General features: G+C 38.9%; 1 long non-coding RNA gene and 2 other non-coding genes across 5 annotated transcripts; 1 reads left to right on the top strand and 2 right to left on the bottom strand.

The window, feature by feature from the left end:
- Nucleotides 1–1,535: 1,535 nt before the first annotated feature.
- LOC145450626 (uncharacterized) lies at nt 1,536–7,440 on the bottom strand. 3 transcript variants are annotated; one of them, XR_013918544.1, is made up of 8 exons: nt 6,927–7,440; nt 5,808–5,862; nt 5,475–5,530; nt 4,936–5,128; nt 4,431–4,550; nt 3,712–3,901; nt 3,046–3,141; nt 1,536–2,698 (listed from the first exon to the last, which is right to left on the bottom strand). It is a non-coding gene; the product is annotated as an uncharacterized LOC145450626 (long non-coding RNA). The 3 variants fall into 3 exon arrangements; XR_013918543.1 differs by having other exon boundaries at nt 5,808–7,440; XR_013918545.1 differs by lacking the exon at nt 5,808–5,862.
- Nucleotides 7,441–16,821: 9,381 nt separating this feature from the next.
- On the bottom strand, nt 16,822–16,893 carry Trnap-ugg (transfer RNA proline (anticodon UGG)). Its single transcript has one exon. It is a non-coding gene; the product is annotated as a tRNA-Pro (tRNA).
- A 982-nt stretch (nt 16,894–17,875) lies between these two features.
- On the top strand, nt 17,876–17,948 carry Trnav-cac (transfer RNA valine (anticodon CAC)). Its single transcript has one exon. It is a non-coding gene; the product is annotated as a tRNA-Val (tRNA).
- The last annotated feature ends 224 nt before the right edge of the window (nt 17,949–18,172 follow it).

Raw genomic sequence — 18,172 nt, 5'->3', positions numbered from 1 at the left:
ATGCATTTAGGTATCTACAAAACTGAGACGGAAGCGGTAGTAACCGACTCCTGCGTGTTATCATCATTCCCCTGCATACGAGATATAATTCTTGCTCCTCGCAACAGTTCATTAAATACGAAAACGTTATTGGCGAAACACCGGCTGCGATTTCTCTTGTCGATTGCGCCGATGATTACGTCAAATGCACTCCACAAACAGCTTTCTATGTTTTGGCGGGCGTATCTTATTCGCTGAACCAGAAAGGGTAATTCGCGTAAACAGCATTTCTAATATACATATTCATCGCTCCGATTAAGCAGTGACTACTATATATGGCAGATCATGTTCACGACTTCTGGAAAATATGTTTACCAATATTCAGACGGGATGTTCAAAATAGGACACTCGAATTTGCATGGTGCAAGACGTTACCCCATATATATAAAACAGTTTGATACAACCAATATGAATCGTATTTTTGTTGTTTTTGTTAGTTACGTTTTTACTCACAGTGATTATTAGTATTAATATAACTACTATACCTAAGACTGATTGCCTATTTCTGATGATACTGTAATCCTTTAACAATGTATCTGCGTTTAGCTCAAACCACACGATTTTGCGTTTGTGTCGAGACAGGCCGCAAGTTGCACAATGTAGTTAAAAGATGTAGGCTACTTACGTACATCAAACGAAATGTTACTTTTTGACGCGGCTATTTTCATTGCACTTTATTTCAACGATTCGGCAGTAAATACCTTGCAGTGGATTTTGTTGGTTGTATTAACAGAAGATATGTTATGATATGATTTGCGCTCTACAAGGAATTTTTGTGAAGACAATTTATTGACTGTACGTACGAACGATGTAAAATGTACAATGTACATAGCACGCTTGCCATTACTGGAAGACATAAGCTTCAATCTGGATAATGGGCGTTACGGCATTAATATGGCGCCGCCCATCATAAATCATATGAACTCATTTGGTTTGCCAAAACTTTTCTACTCTCAATTTACGTAAATTGACCTTTTAGTCTGTCGATAGCTATTTACGCGAAGGTGAAACCATTTCTAATTTTCGCAGGGGACAGTTGAACCCAAGTTCCAACCATCAGATTATACAGTGGGAAATAAAAAGTGCCGCATTTAAAGTAGTCAGCATTTTATTGTTATGGGTAATGCAGTAAACGCGATTATAAAATAACTCTCTCTCTATATGCCTGTTGTATAAATAACGGTAAAAGCTAGGTTCAATATAACGCTTCACAGATCAACCCGCAATAAAACATCTGAGATTTGTGAATGAAAAGAGGAAGAACTCAGCAGAAACGATCAAGTAGCCGGTGTTGCCACTTCAGTAGAAGTACAAGTAACGCCGTGTATTTCTACACTGTAAATTCTGAAGTGTTGCTCAACTCGGAAAATTGAACACGAAACGTGATCCAAAAATTGAACGCCTAGAAGTGTTGCGAAGTGTTTAAATTAAAAGTGTTTACCTAAAAAGTGTTCAGCCTCAAAGTGGCTGGTTGACTAGTCACCGGAACGCAGGGCTCAAAATAAAATCAGATTTTATTGATTCATGAATAGATGACGCTTATAATACCCAACCTGGGTGAATAAATACGTGCAAACATTGAAATTTCCAATAGCTGCTGTGACAGGGTTTCATAAATTCAGATCAGCAGTTGAAACCGTTTCCGGAATAGTCCATGAAATCACGAACATCACAAATGATCAAGAGCAAACTCACTACAAATATCATGCAACTCGTTCAATCATGAAAATGAATGCATAGGGAATTAGGGATAGTGATAACAAAATATCATTTAGTATCTTTAACTTTCGTGACAATGGCATGGAGTCAAATTCATTGGTTACGTCCGTTAACGGAAAACATGATCAACACAAATCAATAAAACTTGTTTAAAATTGATCAAATTATGGCTTGTAAATTTCTAATTTTATTGTAAATAAACAAACAATGAATGTATCAGTTTCACTACCACTACCACGATAAACAAGTAACAAAGTATATTTTTACTCTTAATGAAATTGGGCATGCTAACCAGGCATCAAAAATATTCTTGGGCTTGCATTACAAGTATTTATATCAGGTTAATGCCAATCCTTTTTGTTTAAATAACAAAGAAATCGTTTCTTTGAGTCAATACAAATTTTGCAGATTTACAGAAAAGATTTTGTTGTTATTTACCAGTCTGCAGCAAAATATGAAATCTGGAAATCATTAGGGCACTGGTTCTTGAACATTTTTGGACACGCTCCGTTATGATAGCAAAAAAATTTCACACACCCCTTATCGTCATATCATGAGATTAAAAAAAGCAACCAGAACGCTAGAAATCCCAACTGATAGTTGGATGGCAGTGACGGTAATAGTTGTTGATGAGAGAATATTCAAATATTAAATTCTGACCATACACATAAGTAGAAGCTGCCATGTGCGAAAAAGATTTTAGTTGACAGCGGCTTCACGCCCCTTCAAATGCTTTCTCCTGTTTGAGAACCACTCCTTCAGGGTATGACAATCCAATGCATAGTAGCTCAAAACGTCAACAATGTTTCTGAATACTCCATTTTCACTGAAGCAGTTTTATATTCTTGGCATCAGCTGCGATCCAGGATCGGTCAATCTCTGATTCGTGGCGTGCCATGGTGTTTGCTTCTTTTCTACTGGTCGACTCCAAGTTGCGCTCCTTGAAAATGTGATTAAATTCCAAAGTTTTGAATATGTCAATGAAAATTCTAAATTTTATGCAGAAATAAATATAAATATCTCACACATGCAGGTTACACAAGCGCAGGAAAGGCGCTCGGGTACATGTGAAATCCTATCACTGAGAAGGACTAAAATTCGCATAACGACTAATAAAAATATCTTGAATTAGGTCTGCGTTTTTTTCAATTCGACCATTTTGACATTTACATTGACATTCAGACGCACATGCCACAGTGAGAATGCAGAACTGTAACTCAGAATGAAATTTATAGCAGAACGTCTATGTAAATTTATATGGTCCACAAAACAGAAAGATTACGATACCTGTTTCAATAAGACATGCGCTTGGGTCTTGGATTGTATTAGCTTGTCTCTCAATTTGGCTTGAAGAAGACAGTTGACTTCATCAACCTCGTTTTGCTGAAAATGTAATTGATTGCAAACAAGATCCGAAAATAAATATAGTAGAATCGTTATTCCTATGGGTTTGGATTTCCATTACAATAATTGACATACGGTAGGCTTTACATATAACTTCGATTCTAAGATTTTATAGCTGCTTTGAATTGAGACAAGAAAATATACCAGACAAAGGACACATTGATTGTCTTTAGTACAAAAAACTTTGTGACATCTTATCGAAGGTGTTGAATACTTTTCCATCATTGCAGTAATTGTTATTGTTCTCAATCTTTCAAAATCCTTCCTTCCTGATAAAATTTAATTAACGAAATTATTTGGAATTAGGAGTTTAGCACGACATGGGAAATGATCTCAATTTGATGTTCCAAGTATAGTTCAGTAAGCAGTAGTTTAAATACAAGTTACCCCAGCTCTTTACATTCAAGAACACCTCTGTTCAATGTACACAGATCAAGCCTCTCTTCAGCTCATATCGCATATATAGATAGTTATTGAGAAAATTAGGATTGCAAAAACTAGCACATTACATAATCAATGGTGATATATGAAATGAATAAATAGACTTACATAATCACATGTTTCCATGGGTTCTTGAGGCAAAAGTATTGTCGCAAAAGACGACTGCACCGGCACAAAATCCGTTCAGATGACTCCTCACGTCACTATCAACACTGTCTGTTAGCACAGGCACGGTAGAACCAGGGGGTCTTTTCGAAGAGTCGACACCAGTTGGATGAATTTGAAGATCAATCCAAGACTGTTGAAAAGAAAATACTTGTTTAAAAAATTTGCAATACAAGGGAACTATTCCATATTCGAACAGCTTCTTCGAGGTGCAAAACTTCAATATAAAATTGAATAGTATATGCATATTGAAATGAGCCCGAATATTTTCGGCTGAGACTCGTCAGCAACTAGTAGAGAACTCGAAAGAACGTTGTACATCAAAAATCGTATCACAAAATATGACGTCACCAGCATTCAGTATTACGCAGATATCAGACTGGATACATTTGTATGTGACAAAAGGGTGTCTTTCATAGAACAAATAATTATTGTAATGGAAAGTTGCAAGTGACCGTACCACCAATTTTACTCCAGCACGAGTAGCATACTTTCCTGGATTGTTAATCATTTTAGTGGAATTTTATAAAAATAACCGAATGCAGCAGAATCAAATTCATTATCTAAGGATATACCAGTTTACTTACGAAACACCGCGATGCTTACCAGTATTTTAAACAAAAAATGCATTTCAAGAAGGTGCCAATTGCAATACATACTACCTGCAGATTAGGGCATTTTTCATATTCTTTCCATCAGCCGCAACCCAGGCTTGATGAGTCCCTGATTCGTGGCGTGCCATGGCGGATCTTTTTTTTACTGGTCAAATCCAAATGCTGCTCCTAGAAAATACGAAACATTACAAAGGAGAATTGTAAATTTGATGCAGAAGTAAATATAAATATTTCACACAGGTAGGTTACAGAAGCGCAGGAGAGGTGCTCAGCCCCCCAGGTTGAGAGCCACTCACCTAGCCCATTATAGTTAAGTAAGCAATAGTTAAAGTACAAGTTACACGAGCTCATTACGTTCAACTACATCTCTGTTCAGTGTTCAGTGTACGCAGTTCAGGGTACACTGTACAGTGTACACAGATGAAGCCTTTTTCAGCTCATATCGAATAGCCCGTAGGCTACTCTGCGAGATAGTTCGTGAGAAAAGTAGGACTGCAAAAACCAGCAAATAACATAATCAATGGTGATATATAAAATGAATAAATGGGCTTACATAATCACATGTATCCTTGGGCTCTTGAGACAAAGGTCTGTATCACATAAGATGACTGTGCCGGCACAAAACCCGTTACGAACGACTCCTCACGTCACTGTCAACATTGTCTGATAGCGCAGGCACGGTAGACCCAGGGGGCTCTTTTCAAAGAGTGGACATCAGTTGAACGAATTTGAGGATCAATCCAAGACTATTGAAAAGAAATATTTGTTGCCAAAATTCGCAGTACAAATGAACTGCTCAGTAATCACGCAGATATCATACTGGATACAGTTTTTTTTTCTGCAATAAGTTGTGTGTGACAGAAGGGTGTCTTTCATAGAATAATTAAGTAATGGAATGGAAAGTTGCACATGACGTTACCACTAATTTTACTCTGGCACAGTTAGTATACTTCCTGGATTGTTAACAATTTTTGTGAAATTTTATCAGCAAACATTCATAAAAATCTTTATCACAAAGATAACCGATTGCAACAGAACAAATTCATTCTCTAAGGATATACCAGTTCACTTACAAAACACTGTGATGCTTACCAGTATTCCATACAGCAAATGCATTTCAAAAAGGTGCCAAGTTCAATACATACTACCTGCAAAATAGAGTTTAGTTCAGTCACCGTATCACAATAAACTCAGAAAAGTCAAATTTGGGGATTGGGCAAAACAAATACGACCCCTTGTGATCCATGGTTTGTTGAAAAGATTGTTCGTTTGGCTGTTCTATTATTGGGGCGATTTTTTGGGCCTAAAAAGGTAAGATTTTGACTAAAAAATTCAAATTCACACATATTTTGATGATGAAAAACTTAATTTTGACCCCATGTACTTGAATTAGGTGTTTCTCACATAGTGTTAGAATTGTATTACCGGAACTTATCTTTATTTCTGGCTGGAGCTGTCTGTTCTTCCGAAGTAATTTGACCTGAAAAAATCTTTTAGCATGAAAATTGACAAATTTTTACATGAAAAAGAACTTATTTTATCGAAATCTGGACCCATGAATAATTCTAGTATTAGTTACATCTCGTATTATGGTAGAAATAATTAAAAATTTGTTGTAGTACAACGAAAGATACTTTCCTACATTTTCGGGTAGGAAGTGTCTGTCCTAACTAAGTAGCTTGGCAAGAATGAAGAAAGAACGTTCACCAGCTGCAGTTGTTGGCCGGCAACACTGAAGTTGTGCGTACACTGCACTCTCTCTCTCATTATGACAAAGTTGTCTACATCGCAATTTTTCATCATACGGTTTCTAATAGAAGAACCAATGCCCACGCAGTCTTGCTTCAGTTAGGATAGTGCAATAGGCTACGTTGAGTATTTGTTTCATTTGACAGTTTATGATTCACAATGAGCAGGCGATGGTCCGTCTACAACGGTAGGACTATAAAGTAGGCTACAAGATGTAAATTGTAAAATGATAAGTTCACCAACAGTGCAATCATCTATGATGCAAACGAAATGCAAGTTGCCAACAAAATTTTGATTTTGTAAAGAATTTCGGCAATTTTTGACCTAACACCTTACCACTTGGAATAAACAGTACAGTGTAAAATGTGTTGCAGTTGAAAAACAATCAAAACCGTTGCATGACTGTCATACCGGCATTCAATTGCTGACATTGCAGTACTTGTCCACAATGGACCACAATATCGCCTACATAGCGATATTTCAGTGTGGATAGAGAGAACATCCCTTTATCCATATGTCAAAAAAGCTACTTTTATAGCAGCTTCCCATCAGTACCGTAGTACTGGACCTGGTCGCAGCCTGGTATATTATCAGATTCGAAGCTCGATCATCCAGCAATAATATCAGACGAATCATATACTACAAAACATCTAAAGAGCATTCATATGAATAAGGGATATCAGTAGCCTACTAAAACATCTGAAACAAACGACGTTACTGCAATGTCAAAACGAGTTCATTTTATGACTATTCTCACATTACATACATTCAATAACATTTACCGCATTTCCATACCTTACAGTACATGGATGTTATGATCCTTTACGCCATCAGGTAGCAGAAACTGCTTCAATATATCCATTTCGCCAAGTTTTTTCGTGTACCCTACTCTCTGCCTGAAGCCTGACGAACCACCAATTCAAATCCAAACTGAAATCGAGCGCGCTCTACCGTAACGAAGGTGGTGACCCCTCTGCGTCACAGGGAAATATGTATATTTCATTGAAATATTACCCTTAAACTTAGTGTTGGGTCAAGTGAGTAATATTATTTTACATATACCATGATTTAATGTGATCTCCAAACGTACCGATGGTTTATGAATGCAAAATTGATGATAAATTACCAAGTATAAATTTTCTTGAAAATAAGCCGCAGTGGCGAAGTGTTACATGTAAACGGAGAAATAAGCAGAAGCGTTGCGACGATAATGGCCCAATGCGTTTATATGCCCAAAAAGTGTGTCTGTACGCAGAAAAAAGTGTTATGAAGTGTTCAATACGACCTTGCGGATTTACAGTGTACTCGATTGCAGGTAAAAGTAGCAACTTCGATGATGGTATGTCCACTTCAAGTGGCAGTAAAAAAATGGAAGGTCAGAAAGATGCTCAAATAAGTACCCGGTATGAAGTATTGGTCAGCGTAGCATCAAGTATCACAAAGCCATAATATTTGAGAGATTAATCCTGCTAAATTCTGGTATAACCCGATTATCCTATGCAATTGGATAGCAGATGAATGGTGATCACTAACCCGTGTGTTTAGTTTACTTTTCTTAATATGATCTACTGTGAAAGCATGTTGGTTGAACTCCACGGTGCATATCAAATAGATCTAGGCATTCAACTCAGTCATCAACCCTTATCAACCCATACCATCGCTTCACGGTCAAACGCATTTTAAGAGATTTCATTTACGAAAGTCGGCTTAGTGTTGTATACTCGGCAGTTTATTCGACTGAGGTCTGATATCATTACAGTAATCCATGAGTTTAAGCCTGATGCACTTTGTCATTGTTTCACTAATCCACTGAGACCACCACGCGCACTGCTGTGTAAAATTACAGTACACAATCGACAATGACGCTCAGGTAGAAGAACTGTAGCGGGTGCTATATTGAGACGCCCAACGGCAGTCCGGTGACGGGATGCTACCATGTCTGGAAACGATGACAAACAGTTGCCATAAATGGGAAGTGTCTGTGTGTTATTAATCGTCATACAGGTCTGATGCACATTGCATCTGTTTCAACGTGACAAGCACGGAAAGATTTTACTGGCTCTTGTCTGGTACCTGTTTTTTCACACTCGAATTACTGGCTACTGTAGTTATCAGCTCGTGTTGAAAAACTCTGCAGTTATAGGTCCCGACATTTGGAGCAGGGATACGACATTAACGTTCACGAATAGATCCATATTCCAGAATACATCTATTCCGTATAAAGAGTGGCCCACCGCAGCAGCATGTGGTTTTGATTACACTCATGCAACCGTTAAGAGACATTTTATGGAATCAGAGGTAGCCTACACACGTCTGTAAGTTTGTAATGACATAAAAATAGCTTTTGCCGACATCCATTTCGCCAGCATAAAACAGACATGACCGCTGTCACAAAATTTGAGCTGCATATACCATTTTTCGCGGTATGCATTCTTCAAAAATGTAATCCCATACCGATTATAAAACCCCTGGAGAGCAAACCGCTAGGGCCCATAATTGACTGGTTGTTACATTCGTGAAAATGTAGTGTATATGCTCGTAATCCTATTGCAAAGAAACGCACCACTTGCGGGTCAAGTAGTTTTGACCATTGCGGTCGAACACGCAACATTCTATTTAGAAACGCGGATGAAAATTTTCATGGAATCGCCTTCGTGGTAATCAACGATACCTAAGCCATAGGCCGAGTCAAGAGCCGTCTGGAATTCGGTTGGCTTTACTATGAATAGATAGGATTACCAATACTCGTTTCATTTCCATTGGAACCATTTAAGGTTTTGGAGTTTTCATGTGGATAAGAAATTAAGAACTGGTCTGAATATAATATATGTACGATTGCGAGGGTGTTGGCCTACATAACATTTGAGACGCCCAGCAATCGAAATACCGTCTCCTTGGTTAGAACATGTCTTGATTGACTAGACTAGAATAAGCGGAAATCAGGCAACACTGCAGTATCGTACATATTAGCCACACAAATGAGCTTTGTTCTAAGTCAATGTTAGGATATACTCCATATTTGAAATTCCCATCGATTTGCGTACATCGATCGACCTTATGCGCAGCCGTATTACAGCTGCACAAAATGAAACGGATATGCTTTGCAACTGAATTCTACGTCGTCGTTACCTCGCTAAATTAGGGTTTATCAATTTCTTTTTTCTACTCTGACTTACAAAAGAGGAAATTGTTAAACCCGAATTTAGCGAGGTAATGACTACGTAATGAATTAAGTTGCAAAGCATATTCGTTTCATCTACAGACGTTTGTGCAAGGTCGATAGATCTACGCAAAGCGTATTTCTTGATCGCAGCAAAATATGGAATCTTCTTCGGCGTCAGGTAATGCGATTTTTCTAGTCCAACAGCGACGTCAGTGACACTTGACCGAGTACTTGACATTAAAGCACGCCTGTGTCATTATAACGATAAATCTACTTTACGTAGCTGCTTAAAACGATTGCCATTTATGTTATCTTGAGTGTAACATATCAAAGAACTTTTTGGTGAATAAAATAAAGTATTATCTATCATGTATAGTCAATGTTTTTAATGTAGAAGTCCATGTCACTAAGACTAAACGCTACACATAAATAATTATGCATATATATATAAGATAGGAATACCCGATAATGACCCCAGTAGACGTGGCACACAAACGTGAAATGGGATTATCATTATCACCACCATCACGATTTTACAACTATATCAAGATATTTAACAGAAATCATTTGATGTATTTACAGAGCACGACATTAAAATTTCTACTCAAGTCTAAGTAGAAGTAGTAATTTCTAAGTAAATAAGAATTGTAAGTATTCTAGCTCCATTGCGGCAACAAATTAAAACTCTGAAGCAGAAGTAGGAATTATAGTAAAAATTCATAATGATTTGAGTACCTACTTGGAATACTTCGTAAAGTACTTCGTTACCGACCAGTGACCACCTTCGTTGGCGGGCCACAGTTGCATACTTATTTTTTATTTACCGACCTGTAGAGCTTGCGGACGGACACACAAATTCTGTTCATCAAAACAATATTTACCAATAACGCGTCAGGATTTTTCCGGGCATTCGGGAAAATAAAATAATGTCTTACAGTCACAACACAACTTGTCGTCAACCGGTGCGCTGGAAGATCGGAAATAATTGGCGCCTGACATCGCGACGAACGCATGTCTGATATGAACGGTTGAAATGGAGACAGCGGTATCTGGCAAGGATGCGAATATCAGATGTGATGACATGGTCTTCCACGTCCAACAAACATTAACATTGAGATTTATACAGAGTATATAGAAAACGAACTTCTGCATCTATACTTATGTTATCAGACAAGCTAGGAAATATCTGCTCGGGCGACGTGTCTTACACCTGACGGATATGTCACGCGATGAGACACGACCAACTAACTGTATCACAATGAAAGATGCGAATGACTTCGCCGCACTGTGATTTATGAGCTCTGTAAATTTTACAGGTCTCGGATGATTTTGGAGAGCTTCCGATATCCTGACTACGGATGATTAATATTTTGCTTTTTAGGAATCAAGCCCTCGCAGTCGTGGTTAAAGGGGTCCTTGATGCAGACTTGTGCAGCTGGATAATAGTTTTTCAGTTAGACCGGGGGTGGCAAACCTGTGACCCGCGGGCCAAATTTATTCTCAACTTGCAAGGTCAATCAAAAATTGTAATAGCCTGTCCGCGAAATTTGAGATGTTGATGACGGAAACATTAATTCCGACGCATTGACGTAGTCAGAGTCAGCCACATTTTTGTAGATCTGCGTATGTTATCAGAATGTAGACTTTTTCGCGGCAGATTTATTCATATCGAAATTTTTCTTCGCGCATCGTGATGAAAAAGGGCACTCGATTTCTTGCTTTTGACATTGGTACCACATCCTGAAAAATTATAAAATTGATATGTCCAGCCGCCCGTAATAGTCCTGTCCCTGAAAACCGAGCCCAGCGATTAACAGAGGCGACCCGAAATATACACGAGTAACAATATTTTATACCCAATTGATTTACTAACTTTGAAAAATGTTCACGCTTCGCCCGGTCAGGACATAAATGCACATTGCACATTGACTTTTCATGACGTATATGTCATCAATTTTAATGCGTAGTCCGGCTTGCTCCTATCGGACTAATAAAAAAAAATGGTTATCAACATGCAAGTGGCCCGCACAATGGTTCGTAAATTTCACGTGGCCCTTTGGCCGAGAAGGTTGGCCACTCCTGAATTATATTGATGATAACGAAATGCCGATAATCTAGCATATGAAATATTTTATGCTCTTCTAATCGAATTTCTGGTTGACCTGAACATGCTAGAGGAGAGCTGCACCGTGATTTGTTTAGAGACATTTACCGTTTCTAGGCTTATGAGAATAAACTATCTGATTTGGTATGAACTGAACTTGGTTTTTATTGTATTTCTTTCTAAATGGGAATTGAATTCTATTCGCAATTGCTGTGAATTCAGCTATTATAAGACTAATCTAACTTGAAAAGATTAAGATTCTCTCGTTGCGGAACTCTGCGTTGACGATGCTCAAGTTGAAGTAGAATTAATGCCTATACTACCACTTCATTACAGGTAGAAGTAGAGATATTCATGGAATGCCAAAACTACTTTTCATATATGTAGAAAACGGGATGACTAATAGGTAGATGATTTCAAAGGCGGCCTTCACCTGCTGCAGTCCCAATAGTGACAGTCAATGTCGAATTAGAACTTTTTACGAGGACTCAAGTCGTTTTTATCTGTCAGAACGAGTCGTTCCGCATTTATGTTGCTTTATCAACAAATAGCATAGGTGTATTAAGTGTTTAGTTGTTTTCGCCTTTGTACTGTACAATGTACATTCACATTGAGCAATTTGTGGATACGTTGTGTTGCAAATCGCTTTTCTTGCTTTACTCGAGTAGAAATTTGGTACTCAACGCACGTATCAATTGGGCTGATGACTAGGTGGTGTGAACCACTAAAAGATTCAGGTTCGTGTGAACGCGAACCTTTTTGAAAGGCTTTGTGTGAACGCGAAAGAGAACCCCATGACGTCACTGGACGTCATATTGCTAATTCCAACCCTACATTCAGTGAAGTGATAGCCTATATTAATGTACACGATACCTAGCGACGACTCGGGCCAAATAATGCTACAATGCTGAAGTACATATTGATGTTTTAAACGTCGCCAAATGTATCAAATGGGGAAATCAAATGATATAATAGTCCCATAAAATCGATATCTTCTGTCGCTTTGCTAACAATTTCGACTAGGACTTGCAAGGGCCGATAATACTCGACAAGTTACGCAGCAGTATCCAACACCCGAATCGCACGGATTTGGTTTTATGATACAATAAACACATGAATTCAAGATTGACCCCGTACGCCTGCTAGGTTTTTACATCAGGCAGCGACATCAATCTCATTCGCATCATTCGCTGACTAACTAACTATATGCAGTGTATTTCGCTCTTGATGTTGTGTGATTGCGGGTCAAACTCACAGTAGAGAGTCACTAAATATTCACAAACGGAAAGCTGGATATTTCAGGCAAACTTTTATAACCAAGCAAGTACCATTTTCGAGATTGTTAAGGTGCATGCTCCTTTAGAATTGACTTGTTATGTTGCCAGCGCCATGCGTAGAGTGGCCCTCAGTTGCAATGCAATAAATTTCAACCAAAGATGTTCTAATTAAGTGAAAGTTACAATATATGAAAAAGGTTCGCAGTGCAGAACCTTTTGTAGTGTGAGAACCTCTAAATTTTTTGAGGTTCACACACAGAACACGAACGTGAGCCTCACGTTCACACCATCCCTAAAACGTTGCAATCATAATTTTTGATGAATTATCAGGGTATGAGATACTCGAAAGGTTCCGTTGTGTAACCTAGTTCCTGCAGAGCTGTCAAATTTGTTACTTCGCCATTTAACGGTCTGGCGAAACCGCCCAAAATTACATTTTTCCGGGCACACAGCAAGAAAATTACGCGATGCGGGAATAATTTCCCCCCAAAAGCCAAACAGCATAGCGATAACCACCTCCCCCTAAAACAAGTAGAATAACACACTCCAAACCCCTAGGTCAGCAAACTTGAGTCAAGGTATTACAGAAAACTCATTCGTAGCGACTTTAACAAAATCAATAGCCTGAAAAAGGGGACCCAGTGAAAATGGAATTTTCGTCGGTCTCGCCTGCGCGTTCGTGAAATGGGGAAAACTATTTCAAATTTAAACGACAGAATTAGTAAAGCGATCTATTTACATATTATCTGGGCACCGTCGTGCTTGGCAGGGGGAGTTGAACTTCTTTTCGTTGTGTCATAGATAACAGTGAAATGCAGCTAACCCATCATATAGCTATTTGTTATGCAAATCGAAGAGAGTAGAACCATACTAGAAATAGTATGGGCATGAGCATGACTTAATTAGGACATATCATTATATTATGAGCCCTACAAAATGCTGATTTCTATTTAGTAACATAATTCTCTCGATTTGGTGCATAGTAAGCCAATAGAAACAAAGGACAAAAGCATGTTTTTAAATCACTCCTTTATATTTTTACGCAATATTTGATAAAAGTTGCAGTAAAAATTGGCAATGAAAAATGGAGAAAAGTTGCAAAAAGTTGCACTATAAAATCCCTCCAAACAGCTTAAAGCATCATAGTACATAGATTCTGAGTATCTACGAAGCTGCCGGAAGCTGTAAAAAAATTGCAAAAGTTGCAAAAACTTGCCCCACTGATCACTGATGTCGTTTGTTGAACTTTATCCCCATCTGGCGGATAACGAACAGCATCTGTTAAAGTTATGCGGGGTTGACTCCGTCGTCCCGAGTTACAATGTAAAAAAATTCAGTGTGATTCCCGAAACGAATCACTTCTTTTTCCAGTGAAAGAATCATCTGGGTATAATAATTCCTCCTAGAAATATGGGAAGTCGCAGTGTCCTCACGGGCACTTTACAATCCTTTCTCTTCAGTATTCAGTTCAGTTTTGTTTTGATTTCTGGCTGGGATCAACGATAGCCAGGTCGTGTTATTTTTGGCATTTCAGGAGCCAGATGCCAAAACTGCCAAAAATAAGCAATTTTTGGCATATGCCAAAAATAACACGGCCTGCCAAATAGTGTATTTCGTTCATGGTGTTGTGTTAACAGGACCGCGTTACAAGCGAGAAGAGCGTTTGTGAAAGGCAGGTTTCTTAATCTGGGTCCAGCCAACCCATTAGGGGGTGATAGCATGGTGTGCTAAATGGTGTAGGCACAGCGAGATTGAACGGCTGACTACATTTGGCTCACGTCATACTTTCCATTTGTCAAAAGGCAATTTTACGACCATTTTTGACCGGCTTGTCGAGCGCTAAATTTGATAAAACGGGTATCAATGAGAAGCTGCCGCAGTACTGATTAATAAAATATAAATTATATTCTGCTCATGGAACTGGAACCCCCAAAATCAACCACGATTTTTGCATTCGGATCGAGTTGAACATTGTGACGCAACAAACTGTCTGGCTATTTCTGAGCTGCATAGTCTCGTTTTGCCAGACAGTCTTGTTGCGTCAATGTTCTTAAACAGGCTAACCTTCCCAGGACTCTTCCATGCGAGTTGGTAATATTAAAGCCACCTGAAATAACAAAAGTCCTCCGAAAATACATCGGTATACTGAAGGAGAAATGATAGTCGGGCTACTAAATAGAATGTGTTGAGAGACAACATAGGAAACTCCTGGAAAAGGATCGGGAAGAAAATTCTTTCCGCGATGAGATCGATGGCACTAGCGAAGTGATCTCTTTTCATGATGCATGGAAGCCGGTTCGGCCCTCCAAAGATTTTGAAGCTCTGAAAACCTTTTGTGGATGACTGGCAACATTCTTTCCCTCAACGGCTACTGTTGAAGCCGATATTTCCCAGACTCGCTGGGCGAGAAATGAATTTATGAGAAACTAAGCTGACATGAGTTTGGAAGCACTGTTATACAGTGCAAACGATTTAAGTCTATTCGACAGCTGTAACAATCAGCTGTTGAGCGTGTTGGTTAGGCTTTTCTTTCTTTTTTTTGCTTATTGGCACCGATTTCGATGGATACTGCACATTCTGTGGTTTCGTTTGATATTATTAACCAATGAAATCGTTAGGTTTTTTCTTATTATTGTTTGTTGGCACTGATTATACGTGGATGCTGCACATTTTGTGGTGTCTTTTGACAAACTAGCCCATATAAAGCGTTTTTGTGACTAATTCGAGGCTGAAACTATCTATTTAGATGACGATGCCAAAACTGCCGAAAATAAAAATCGAGAAATGCCAAAAATAAGTTATTTTTTGCAGTTTTGGCATATGCCAAAAATAACACGGCCTGACGATAGCTCAAGTCTTATCCCGGGGCCTACGATAACTTATTGGCGCAATGCACTTGCAATATAGGGGAGGCCGACTTTCGCAAAACAGACATCGGCGATTGTTTTCGATTTCGACCAGAAGACTCCCATTTTGAAGCCATAATACTCATTACTCAGCTACCGTTGTCGTTGTGCATTTGCGATTGCGCCACTCAGTATAGCAGACTGCTTACATTTTAAGGCAAAGATTTCGAGCTAGTCGCAGCGTTTAAATTATTATAGATTTGGAATCATGTCGTGATTAGCTTTAATACTTCAGTAAAGATAGTGTTCGATTGCAGTGGCGACTGAGTTATGTTTAGCTTCCGTTTTGACTTGCTTATAACTATGAGGTAGGCTACCTTTATTCAGTTGGTAAATAACTCATTGAATTGCGGTGTTATGCTCTCCCACCATTATCGGCCAATAATTCATGGCGGTATTTCATGCAGCCTTCCAGACAGCAAATTTCGACTGACTGTATACTTGGTAATTCAGGCTTGACTCTAGGCATAATAATGCTCACCAAATGTGTTTATGGTCGTAAGTAGGGCCATGGTAGGGCATGGTAGGGCTGGGCAAAATCGAGTACCTGAGTGATTCGATTCTGAATCACGTAATATGCTTCGAGTCGAGTCGAGTAATCGAGTATCACTCATTATGACGTCACAACAGGATGTACTATGTCGAAGTCCAAATATGAACCTTTTATGCCACCACAAAGAACGTAATGCCTGTTATCCATCACATTAAAGATACTTTGGTATTTTTTCCGCAATGATTCGTTTTGCGGGATCATGTTTAATTGGCATTCGTATATAAGACATGCTTGGAGAGCCGTAGATATGTTTGTGTGTCTTTGGTTAGCCTTTCTTTGTAAGGATTGTTCACCGAGTACACATTGTACAGTATATTGGTATTGTTTTTCTTTGACTATAGATACTCGAGGCTTGCGATATACCGTTCGCTACTATGGTTACTGTGGTTTCATTCCCTGATCATAGTGCGACAAGTGCTATACTCTACTCGGTGATCGTGAGGTTAGACTGAAATTTACATTTTCGGGATTATTGTGACAGATAGTTCAATTTGAAACCGATTGCATAATCTTCTGTATGGGTAGCCAAGCAGTACGGGTTCGATGAATGCCATATTAGGTGACTGCGGGATTCGTTGGGCACCTTCAAAAAGGTAAAGTTCAATTGTTAGAAATATTAGTGAGGCTCCTTGATAAATTCAATAGGTGGCTTTGCTAGACGACAAGTTATAAGTTTTCGAAAAACAAGGGCTCGTCCGGGATTTGAACCCGGGACCTCTCGCACCCAAAGCGAGAATCATACCCCTAGACCAACGAGCCGATGAAATAGCTATCAAAAGATAACAATTTTATTATTAAATTTATTTCAACTCATCTATGTGTAGTACTGTACAATGTACATATAATATACCAACTCAATAGATCCTCATTCAATCTTCACATTTCTTATTTTTATTTATAATATTACATTATTGCGGTACAAAGATTGCAACGTCTGGACTCACACAATGTAGTCTGTTCGCTTCCAAACCGTCATACTACGACGTATAAGCGGCGATTATTTCCAAAATAGGGTGTGGAAACGACGATTATTGACTTCAACATCAACTATATGCGGGCCGCAATGGGATTGGTACCGACCACAAGTATTGCTTTGTTGCTTACTGCTGTCAGCGACGAGAGAGTTTTTCGCAACGAGAGAAAGTAGTCATGCATGTCTAACTGTCCGCCCACAGGCCACACCACTGAGCTATCTGTCCCATGACGAGGACGTTATTTCGGTTTGTGCGATGATGCCTTAATCATAATCGTCAACGGTTCTGTTATTTTTATCAAGACAGATCGTACAACGCGATACGCAAGACACAAAGCTATGTAACGAACAGACACAATGATGTCAAAACGATGGAGGGCGGCCTATCAATCTAACACCCACCTCGGCCTCAGTATCAGTATCATTCAGTATAAGTTTATTATTCATTTCATCATCTCAAAACGCCATAAAGATACGATAAAATGAAAGGGTAGGAAAGTGTAGTAGAAACAACTTGGAGTAGTTTTTGAAATCAGACACCCACCTGGGTGGCTGGGCCTACTACCAAACGATCACTGCTATGCGGAAACCGCAGCTAGACACGCGGCTCAAGTCCTGCAAATAGCCTATTACGGCTTGTGCTACCATACAGAAATGATTCGAGAAGATTGATGATGATGCCACCCTGTCTATAGTTGTCATAATTTTGCAAGATAGGTCATGCGCCGTTTATCTCTAAATTGAATCAATGGCGACAGCATCGGTGTGGTTTTCGTAGTGTAGTGGTTATCACGCTCGCCTCACACGCGAGAGGTCCCCGGTTCGAGCCCGGGCGGAAACATCTTTTACTTAACTTAACGAAAAGTCGCTATCCACTAAAGGTTGTGAAACAAGATATAGCTTACATTCTGCGCGAACTAGAATAAGTTTTCAGTTTATAGTTTCAACGAATCTCCATTATGGATGTGACATAATACTAAACTGAATTCAACTAAACAAAACAATCTGAAAACTTCTTGCGACATTCAAATGAACGTTGTAAGTGTATTTGGATTCAAATCTCTA

The sequence above is a fragment of the Botryllus schlosseri genome, chromosome 11, assembly GCF_051294905.1.
Source record: "Botryllus schlosseri isolate E-star chromosome 11, Bs_hap1, whole genome shotgun sequence".
Taxonomy (NCBI): domain Eukaryota; kingdom Metazoa; phylum Chordata; class Ascidiacea; order Stolidobranchia; family Styelidae; genus Botryllus; species Botryllus schlosseri.
This window is presented reverse-complemented; position numbering and strand designations above follow the sequence as displayed.